A 10098-nucleotide genomic window follows, 5' to 3' on the forward strand; every position below is an offset into this window, starting at 1 on the left:
TTGCTGTGAGTGAGCTATGTCAGAAACAGACAAGCTGTGACTTTCCACAATGTCAGCATTTATTACATAATAATAAAATCTCAAGTGATGTCAATTTCATTGTGCTAATTCACCAAGTACTACTCAGGTCACTTGATAGCCTGAGCTGCTAGCAACACAGGCGCTTTTATTCCAATCTCAATCTCTAACAATAACTCAGATCACGCATACTCCCCTGGAATATAGAGGTTTGATAGGCTGTGGAGGTCAGTGAGCTATACAGGAGGCACAGGCAGAACACTGCAGATATGCAGTCTCTTGTTAGGGGACCAGATAAGAAGTCCTAATAACAGGCACAGAGCTGTTCAAGTTGCACAGTTGTCAAATGCAGGTCCAGGTGGCAGGTCATTTCCAATGTCAGTTTGAAGTGGGCAGTATGTCATGGGCAGGGGAAAATGCACATGAGCTGGAGTTGGGACAGGCAGAGATCTTACACTGGCAATTTTCCTGGATGAGGCTTGTGACAGGTGATCTGGGATAAATATGTCTGCTATGTGTCAAATTTTAGGGTATTTCTCATACTCCCAGGGGAGAGGGCTATTTATGGTGTGATGTGTAAATTCCTATGTCGGGAGTTTCTGATTTGATTTGATATATTTAACAATGTAATTGTGTATTGGCACAAATGATTAATTTTGTGCCTCAAGATGTGCTGACAGATGGTAGCAGTTTATGTATATGAACAAGAAACAAGAGGTAGTAGAGTCATTCCACTTTAGCACTCAAAGTGGAATAGCTTAAGTCATCAAAACCAAGCCTTACAAATTGCAGTGAGTCAAAGCTAGGCACCACCTTACAGTTGCTATTCTACGTAATGTAGACTAACCTACAGCAGTCCCAGCCTGTTCTCTCCTAGCAATCTTTTGCTCTTGCTTATGGCAGCATATGAACATTCCCCAAAGTGCTACGAGTTTCCCTTCTCTATTCCTCCTTTCTCTCATTGTGTACCAGGAACTATATTGTAGTCAAAACTCCATCTAATACGGCAATCCTCCTAATAGATCCTTCTTTTTAGTCTGATTATCCATGACATAAAGAATCTAAAATGACTGTGTGGCAATTCACTTGTGTGTGTGTATGTGTGTTTGTTTGTGTGTGTACATGTGTCTGTGTTGGTAGTATGGCTTGAACTCTGGATCTGAGTGCTGTCCTTTAACTTTTCCACTCTACCACTTGAACTGCAGCTTTACTTCCAGCTTTTTTTTCCTTCTGGTGGTTAAATGGAGATAAGAGTCTCATGGATATTCATGCTTGAGCTGGATTTAAACTGCAATCCTAAGATTTTAGCCTCCTGAGTAGCTAGGATTTCAGGTGTGAGCCACTAGTGCCCAGCTTGCTGTGTAGCAGTTCAAATTGAATTTTTTTGTTTTTTTTTTTTTTTAATTGGTCGTGGTGCTTGAACTCGGCCTGGGCGCTGTCCCTGTGCTCTTCAGCTCAAGGCTAGCGTTCTACCGCTTGAGCCACAGCACCAACTCCAGCTTTTTCTGTATATGTGGTACTGAGGAATCGAACCTAGGGTTTCATGCATGCTAGGCAAGCATTCTACCACTAAGCCACCTTCCCAGCCCTCAAATTGAATTTTTTAAACTAGTTTTATTTTTTAACTTCTTAAGTATTAAACCTTTAATACAGTAGAATTCAAAGTCAAGAAAGTAAAAACTTTATAAGCAGGTCATTGGATGTAATAGTGACATTAGACAACTGTCAATCTCTTGGTTCTTGATGCCAATAGTGTAGCACAGAAGAAACAACATCAAGTAGCAGTTATTGGATAAAAGCATACACTGCATCTAGAAAAATCCTGACTTAAAGTGTCCTTTAGCTGACTGCAGAACTGTTTTTAGTAGACCATTAGAATATTTGATAACAACAATTGATATAGTGCATGGTAAGAGGGAAATGAGCAAATTAAGAATTAATCACGTCTTAACTCTTTCTGAGTAATAAGTTCCTTGCCTTGGACAATTTTGTAGTAAACTATTATAATGTACAAATTATTCAATCTGTTAATAGTGTCGTTGCCAGGGACCATATTATTACCAGTAAGGATGCAACTGTTACAGAGCTAGCCCTTCTAAAGAAAATAATTGCCTAGCATGTAGCATGTAGCTGGCTGATTTCTCCAGAATACAATTTGAAAAGAAAATGCCTGATGGACATCTGGGTACAGGGTGGAGAAAGCAGAATGAGAACAGGTAGCAGTAAGCCAGGAAACCTCTGAAAGTTCAGTTCCATCTGAAGATTCCATCTGTTCATACTGGATATTTTATGCTCCCGTGAAGTACTTGCTTGACAGACTAACCTCTGGTGGTTTTTTTTGTTTGTTTGTTTGTTTTGTTTTTATGTTACCTCTGATTATTCAAAACCTTTCCCACAAAGGCTCTGTTATGAGCATTCACATACCACGGAAATAGTTCCAGATCCTTTTTTTTTGGGGGGGGGGGGGGAGTTGGGGCTTGAGCTCAAGACCTAGGTGCTGTCTCTGGTCTTTTCTTTCTTTCTTTCTTTCTTTCTTTCTTTCTTTCTTTCTTTCTTTCTTTCTTTCTTTCTTTCTTTCTTTCTTTCTTTCTTCCTTTCTTCCTTCCTTTCTCTCTCTCTCTCCTTTTTCTCTTTCTTTCTGTCCTTTCTCTTTCTCTTTCTTTCTGTCCTTTCTCTTTCTCTTTCCTTCTTTCTTCCTTTCTTTCTCTCTCTCTCCTTTTTCTCTTTCTTTCTGTCCTTTCTCTTTCTCTTTCTTTCTGTCCTTTCTCTTTCTCTTTCTTTCTGTCCTTTCTCTTTCTCTTTCTTTCTTTCTTTCTTTCCTTCCTTCCTTCCTTCCTTCCTTCCTTCCTTCCTTCCTTCTTTCCTTCCTTAATAGGAGATATGATTCTCAAAGATTTTCCTGCCTTGGCAGGCTTTGAACTGTGATCCTCTGATTTTGCCCTCCTGAGTGGCTAGGATAACAGGCATAAGGCACCAGTGCCTGGCTTCAAGATCCATTTTAAGAGATCTATCTATATACCTCTTCCCAATCATCCTTCAAGTCCTTGACATTCCATCCAAATAGTCCACTTTCCCTGAATATACATAATTCCTAATTCCATAACATATTTCTTCAACACAAGAAGACAACAATATGAAGCACTTGATATCCTCCTTTTCCCTTCACTGTCCTATAATACCAACTTTGAACAGTTTACTATGTCCCTCCCCCACCTTGGTTTGTAGATAATATACAGAACTACCTATAAATCATGCTTGAACCTTTACTAATATCAGTTATTTGTACTAAACTCACAGTGAATGAAGACAGGCAGTGGGACAGAAGAAAACATGATGGGAGGGTGGTTATAATGTACTCATTCCTCCAGGACTGGCTAAGGAATCTTCTGGATAATGGAATTTAAAAGACATGTTTATGTCAGTGGTTCTCACCAAAGGGGAAATTTGCCTTCCAGTGGAATAATTGAGCTGAGCACATCAATGTTTGGAACTGTTTTGTTTTTGTTTTTTAGTTTTTATTATCTTAAGTATACAGGGGTTCCATTCAACATGTCAGTTTATGAATGCAATGCATCTTGATATCATCTGTTTCAGCATTCTCCCCATTCTCTCCCAAACCCACTCCTCCCTCCATTGGGGGAATGCTTTTGTCATAGTTGGGTGATAATGCTCCCAACTACTTTATAGACGCTAGTGCTGCTGCTCCTCACCAGGAAAAATACGCAAGCTCAAATGTCTATTCAAGAAACCCTGATCTATGTTCACGACGTTATGAGTCTGATGATATCTGGCTCTGAATGGACAGTTTCAGACACAAAGTTAACCTGGAGTTCTAAGACCAAGTATTTGTTGTCCGTAAGTGCCCCCGACTCTGCAAGAAAAAAGTGCTTCTCATAGATTTTAGTTTAAGAGGAGTTGTCTCTGTGCCATTATCCTATGGATCTCTGTGGGGCAGAGATATAGGTCTTTAAGTAGTATGCCAGAGGTATATGTTTTTAAGTAGTATGGCCTTGTATATTATTAAAGTTCCCCATATAATATTGCTCCTGGCCCCAAAATTATTTCATTCACAAAAAGTACAAATTTGCATGGACAGATGCTCAAATTCATCAAAGCCAGTATTTGTTAGAATTCTGGCTTAAAGTCTAGGAATCATGAAAGAGATATGGAATAAAATAAGTGAGACAGTAGTTTAGAGTCTCAAATTTTTGCTTCAAGAACCAAAATAATTTGTTTAGTATTTATTTTAATTCATTTCCTATTTGTTTTCTTCAATTTCTCCCACATTCTACATGGGACTAAATTTACATAGATTACAGAATGTTTTTAATGAGATTACAAGAGACCTGGGGGGAAGCACTTGATAAGCTGGATGTGGCATTGCATGCAGTAGCCTGTGAGAGACTTTTGATGTCCTCCGGTAAGGAGTCGGATCCTTCACCATTTGTACATTGGGAGAAGGAGCCATGGTTTGATAAAGGGAAGTGGTGAGTTTGTGTAGAATTCAGGTAGAGGAATGTAATCTAATGAGTATTTTGAGTTTTAACTTTTCAGTCCCCAAATCCATTTGCATTATATAAGAAATCCATAAAGTGAGTATTTGTGGGAGTCATGACTCCATGATACATTAGGGAGGACTAATGAGATTTTTTTCTTTCTTATTTTAACTGATTTATTAACAATTAAACATAGCATACATTAATTGGTTAGTTACCTTGTCATGTTTTGCTACTTGTATACATGACAGAAGTTTAAATAAACATATCTCCTCAAACATTCATTGTTTCTTTATAGTGAAATCAGAACTGTCTTCTAGTTTTCTGGAAGGTACATTATTGTTATTCCTGGTCATCTTACTGTGCAATAGCATATGGGACATCTTCTTCCTGTCCAACTATATCTCAGTACTCATCAGCATTTCCCCTCTCACAGACCTCAACCTACGCTTTAACATTAAATATTTTCTATTTCCCAACTCAGTTGCCACTGTGTGTAACCATGATACCACCACTAGTATACTTCTGCCCAGTGCTTTGTGAATGAATGTCACAAGGGACAGAAGTTTGGAGTTCATGCACAGTTTTATCATTCTATGGACTTGCAATGGTTCCTGGAAGTCTCTGGTAGCCATTGGGCCAGTAACAACATAAACCAGAAGACTTTGAAGCATAACCTTAAAGGGTTATTTTTTGTATCTTTTGTGATTCTGGTTCTTTAGTCTTCCTTCAATTCTGTGAGCTATTTCCTAAACACATAACAAAATTATTTTCTTTGTAAAACAAAGTTAGATTCCAATGCTTAAATATGAGGACCCCACATTCATCATGTCTTAATCCACTTGACTTGTACAAAAGCTTGTTGAAATAAAAAGCAACTTTGTACATTATGATGTCTGCCACCTGGACTCATTTCTTACACTACTATTTTTTAAATTATCATGTTATTCAGCCTTGTTATTTAAAAGATATTTGTCTTACCTTAAGTAGTTGTATAAAAGAGTTGCCATAAGTAGTTGTATAAAAGAGTTGCCATTCAACAAAACAGTTAATGAATCTTGATTGCAGTCACCCCTTTGAATGTTTTTACCCTTCCCTCTGAACATATCTCTTCTCTTACATTTCTTAGTAGGATATGCATTGCATTTTTTGCTGCGTTCTCCCCCAGTCTTCGCTTCATTCATCAACAAGTTTATTATTTTATAATTACTCATCCCTCTAAGAGTGTTTAGGCTTCCTTTCAGTGCCTAATTGCTAATTGGTGTATAGAACTAAAATGTCATAAAGGAAAAGAAATAATTTCAAAAGAAATGGCTCCACTTCTGTTCATCTGTTCATCTTATAAATAAATAGACAATAAGAAAGCTTACTATAAACACAGACATTCCCTACACAGGTACAGAGATACCTGTATACTAGTATTTTTCAAACCACAAAAAAGATAAAAAAGAATATGTACTACATAAGATTTTTGAAATAGAATGCATTCTATTTTATTCATGCCTTTCCTTTAAATCTGGCCATTCTGAATGGCACTGGACAGAGGTTATAAGTGGTATGATTAAAGGATGAGCAGTGCAATTGCAATTCATTTATAGGTTCAAACCTCCACAGCAAAGGATTTTTTTTTTTTAAATTTAATTTTATTTTATTTGAGAACATACTGTACAGAGGGGTTACAATTACATGGGCAGGATAATGCATACATTTCTTGCCAAGCATTGCAGCCTCCTCCTTTGTTTACCCTTCACCTCCCTTCCCAGCCTCCCCCTTCCCTCCCACCCAATCATACCCCCCCCTCCCCCCCCCCCCACCGACATTGTGAAGCTGGTTTTGACATGACATTTTGTACTTCTCATTGTTGCAACAGGTCCACCTGAATCCTTAAACGACTTGTTTGTCCCCATCTCCTCCACATGTTATACTGACATCAAATATAGTGAAAGCGGGGGTTACACTGTGGGGGAGGGACATACAAAGCAACAAAGAAATAATCTTATAAATGCGTTAGAAACACATGCATGAAAGAAACAAAAACATTAAAATACATATTTGAGGTTTCGTTTTCCTAACATCACAATATCTGACTTTTTCCACTTGACTCATACCTATACTAGATATTGCAAATAAGGGAAACCATGGGACCTATGTTTCTTTGGGCCTGGCTTACTTCACTTAATATAATTTTTTCCAAGCCTTTCCATTTCCTAACAAATGGGGAAATGTCATTCTTTCTGATGGAGGCATAGAATTCCATTGTGTATATATACCACATCTTCTTGATCCATTCATCTACTGAGGGGCATCTGGGTTGGTTCCATGTCTTAGCTATGGTAAATAATGCACAGCAAAGGATTTTTAAGTATTAGTCACTGGTACTAAGACCTAAACGATACAAAACAGCAAGTCACTTCTTTGTGTAAAGAAGTCTCCAACAAGCCAGGTGCCAGTGACTCATGCTTGTAATCCTAGCTATTCATGAGGCTGAGATCTGAGGACCGTCCATGAGACTCTTATCTCCAATTAACCACCAGAAAACTGGAAGTGGAGTTGTGGCTGAAGTGGTAGAGTGCTCACCTTGAGCTGAAGAGTTCAAGGGACAGTGCCTAAGCCCAGAGTTCAAGACCCATGAGTGACAGAGAGAGAAAGAAAGAGAGAGAGAGACAGAGAGACAGAGATAGAGAGACAGAGACACAGAGAGAGACAGAGAGAGAGACAGAGAGAGAGAGGTAGGGGAGGGGAGAGAGAGAGAAAGAGAGAGAGAGAGAAATTTCCAACAATGTAAGTAAACTTTTCATTTGGATGTGTTGTGCTCAACGACATGTCCACATCTTACAGATGTTAGTAAATTCTTCCTCACACCAGGATTTGGAAATACTTAACAAGATTGTTTCCCAAAACCATATAATGAGTGGAAAAAAATAAAATTTGAGAGTGGAGAGTGGACAAAGTATGATAATGTTATGAAGACAAAAATTAAAAATTTATATAAAAGCACTGCTAAGAAAAGTGTTAGAAAAAAATCAAAATCCAGACAAATAGTTTGAACTTCAGCTCTGTCCTCTACTTAAAAAAGAGACACATTTCAAAGCCATACTAAAAAGATACACTGAAATTGTGTATAAATAATGTTTGAAATAATGTAAAGTCTGTCCTGGGGTTGAGGACAGTCACTAATGGTTTAAGAAATGGTAAAGACCCATGCATGTTTCCTGCAACTTAGGAGGCAGATAGGAGTATCATGGTTTAAGGCCAGCCCAGTGAAATAGTTAGTGAGAACATGTCTCAAAAACAAACCAGGCACAGTAATGCATGCATATAGTACAGGCCTTTCAGGAGGTAAATATTAGGAGGATTGCAATCCAAGGCTAATCCCTGGCAATACATGATACTCTATCTGAAAAATAGTAAAAGAAAAGATTGGAGGAGTAACTTGAGTAGTAGAACCTGGGCCTAGTAAGCCTGACACCAAGTTTACCACAAACAAAACAAATCTAAATATATAACTACCCTATGATCTAGCAATTCCACTCCTGGCTATTCCCAAAGATTGCAAACAGGATACAATAAAGCCACCTCCACAACCATGTTCATTGCAGCGTTATTCACTATAGCCAAGGTTGAGAATCATCCCAGATACTCCTCAGTGGACAAATGGATCAAGAAATTTAACTCATCCATTAGAAAGAATATTATATCATTTTCAAAGAAATGGAAGGGCCTAGAAAAAATTACCTTTACTGAGGTAAGTCAGGCCTAGATTTCATGTTTTCTTAATATGTCCAAGATAGAATTGCTTTATAAATACACAAATAAATCCCTTGGCTGGTATGCAAGTGTACATAATGTATTAATTGAACCATAATCAATTTAGAGAAGAACTCAAACAGTATAATTCCTTAAAAAGGAGAAAACATAGTTCATCAAAATAAACAGGAAACAAGTACTTGAAAGAGGTGAGGTGGGGGTCAAAGGGAGGCAGGTACACAAATGAAGAGAAGATAGAAGGAGAATGCAGTCAATACTCTAATGTGTATCCTACAACATTAAAAAGTGAGGGAAAGGAGTAGGTTGGAAGAGGTGTGTGGGTAACATTGATCAAGATCCATGGTAGGAGCTGGGAAAGTGACTCAATGATAGAGTGCTTGCCTTGCATGCCTGAGGCCCTGGGTTCAATTCCTCAGCAACACATAAGCAAAAAAAAAAAAAACAAAAACCTTGAAGTAGCACTGTGGCTCAAGTGGTAGAGCGCTAGCCTTGAGCTGAAGAGCTGAGGGACAGCACCCGGGCCTAGAGTTCAGGCCCCACGAGCGGACCCAAAAAAAAAAAAAAAAAAAAGCTAAACTGGTAAAAGCAAAAAAAATAATACTATGGGGGCAGATGTTATACACACACACACACACACACACACACACACACACACACACACACACACACACACACACACACACACACACCTACAACAAAATGACATCCCGAAGCAAGAAAAAAAAATTTAAATGAACCTGAACAGATTTTCAGCATAAGAATAATAAAGGTTCCTTAGTGCTCTTAAGTGGTAATTTTAGAATAAAAAATTCCTCAGTATGCTGCAAATTTATAAGATAGAATTTATACCCAGAGATATTATGAGCTAAATATCTAGAAGCTTTAATAAAGACTTATAAAACCATGAGTGATAAATGCTGCAGTTTTTAAAGATGGAATGCTTCAGAGATTTAATTAATCTTCTGCAGGGAGAGGGGGAAGCTGTGGAAAGTAATGAAAACTTGCTTTGTGTTATTAGTATGAAAGTACTAGCTGGATGAACTATTAGTTTCTGACATTTACCAGCAGCCTTTTCTTTTCAACAAAACTTAATAGAACTGTTTCCTTGTCTTCTTTGCCAGCATATACTCCCTGCCCTCTCTATTCCCAGAAATCAGCATTGTTACTGTAGAATTAACTGTGAGATGTCCTACCCTGGGGCCAACTCTACTCCTATGTTTCTTTTAAAAAAGACCATAAGGTTGGCATCTATATCTCATGCCTGGAATCCTACCTGCTCAAGAGGCTGAGATCTGAGAATCACTGTCCAAAGCCAGCAGGAAAGTCTGTGAGATGCATATCTACAATTAACCATCAAAAAGCTGGATGTGAAACTATGGCTCAAGTGGTAGAACATGAGCTTTGAGAGAAAAAGCTCAGAAATTGTGCTGAGACCTTGAGTTTAAGTCCCAGTACTGGCACAACCAAGAAAAGACTATGAGATTAGTGGCTTGGTGGCTTTGGGTCAGCAAGAAAATGAACTTGGTGCTCAATTCAGTGTGATATGCCAGGAAAGACATTAATTTCTAAGGGATATTCAAAATTTTAAAAAAATCCTGATATTCCCATACTTGTTATAGGTGTTTGTTTTGCTGCTGACATTTTAAAATCTTCAAAGCAACAACAATAACAAAAGTGACCAGGCTAAAATCTGTGAGTACAATTATGTATCTGTATTCTACTTAGGTTCTGAGAGAATATTTACTTCATCTAGACAAGTTATAATCAATTCAAATTCTTGATGCTGAACTAATCTACCTAAGGTGAAAGTCAATAT

The sequence above is a fragment of the Dipodomys spectabilis genome, unplaced genomic scaffold (genome assembly GCF_019054845.1).
Source record: "Dipodomys spectabilis isolate Male_0828 unplaced genomic scaffold, ASM1905484v1 ptg000081l, whole genome shotgun sequence".
NCBI classification, from domain to species: domain Eukaryota; kingdom Metazoa; phylum Chordata; class Mammalia; order Rodentia; family Heteromyidae; genus Dipodomys; species Dipodomys spectabilis.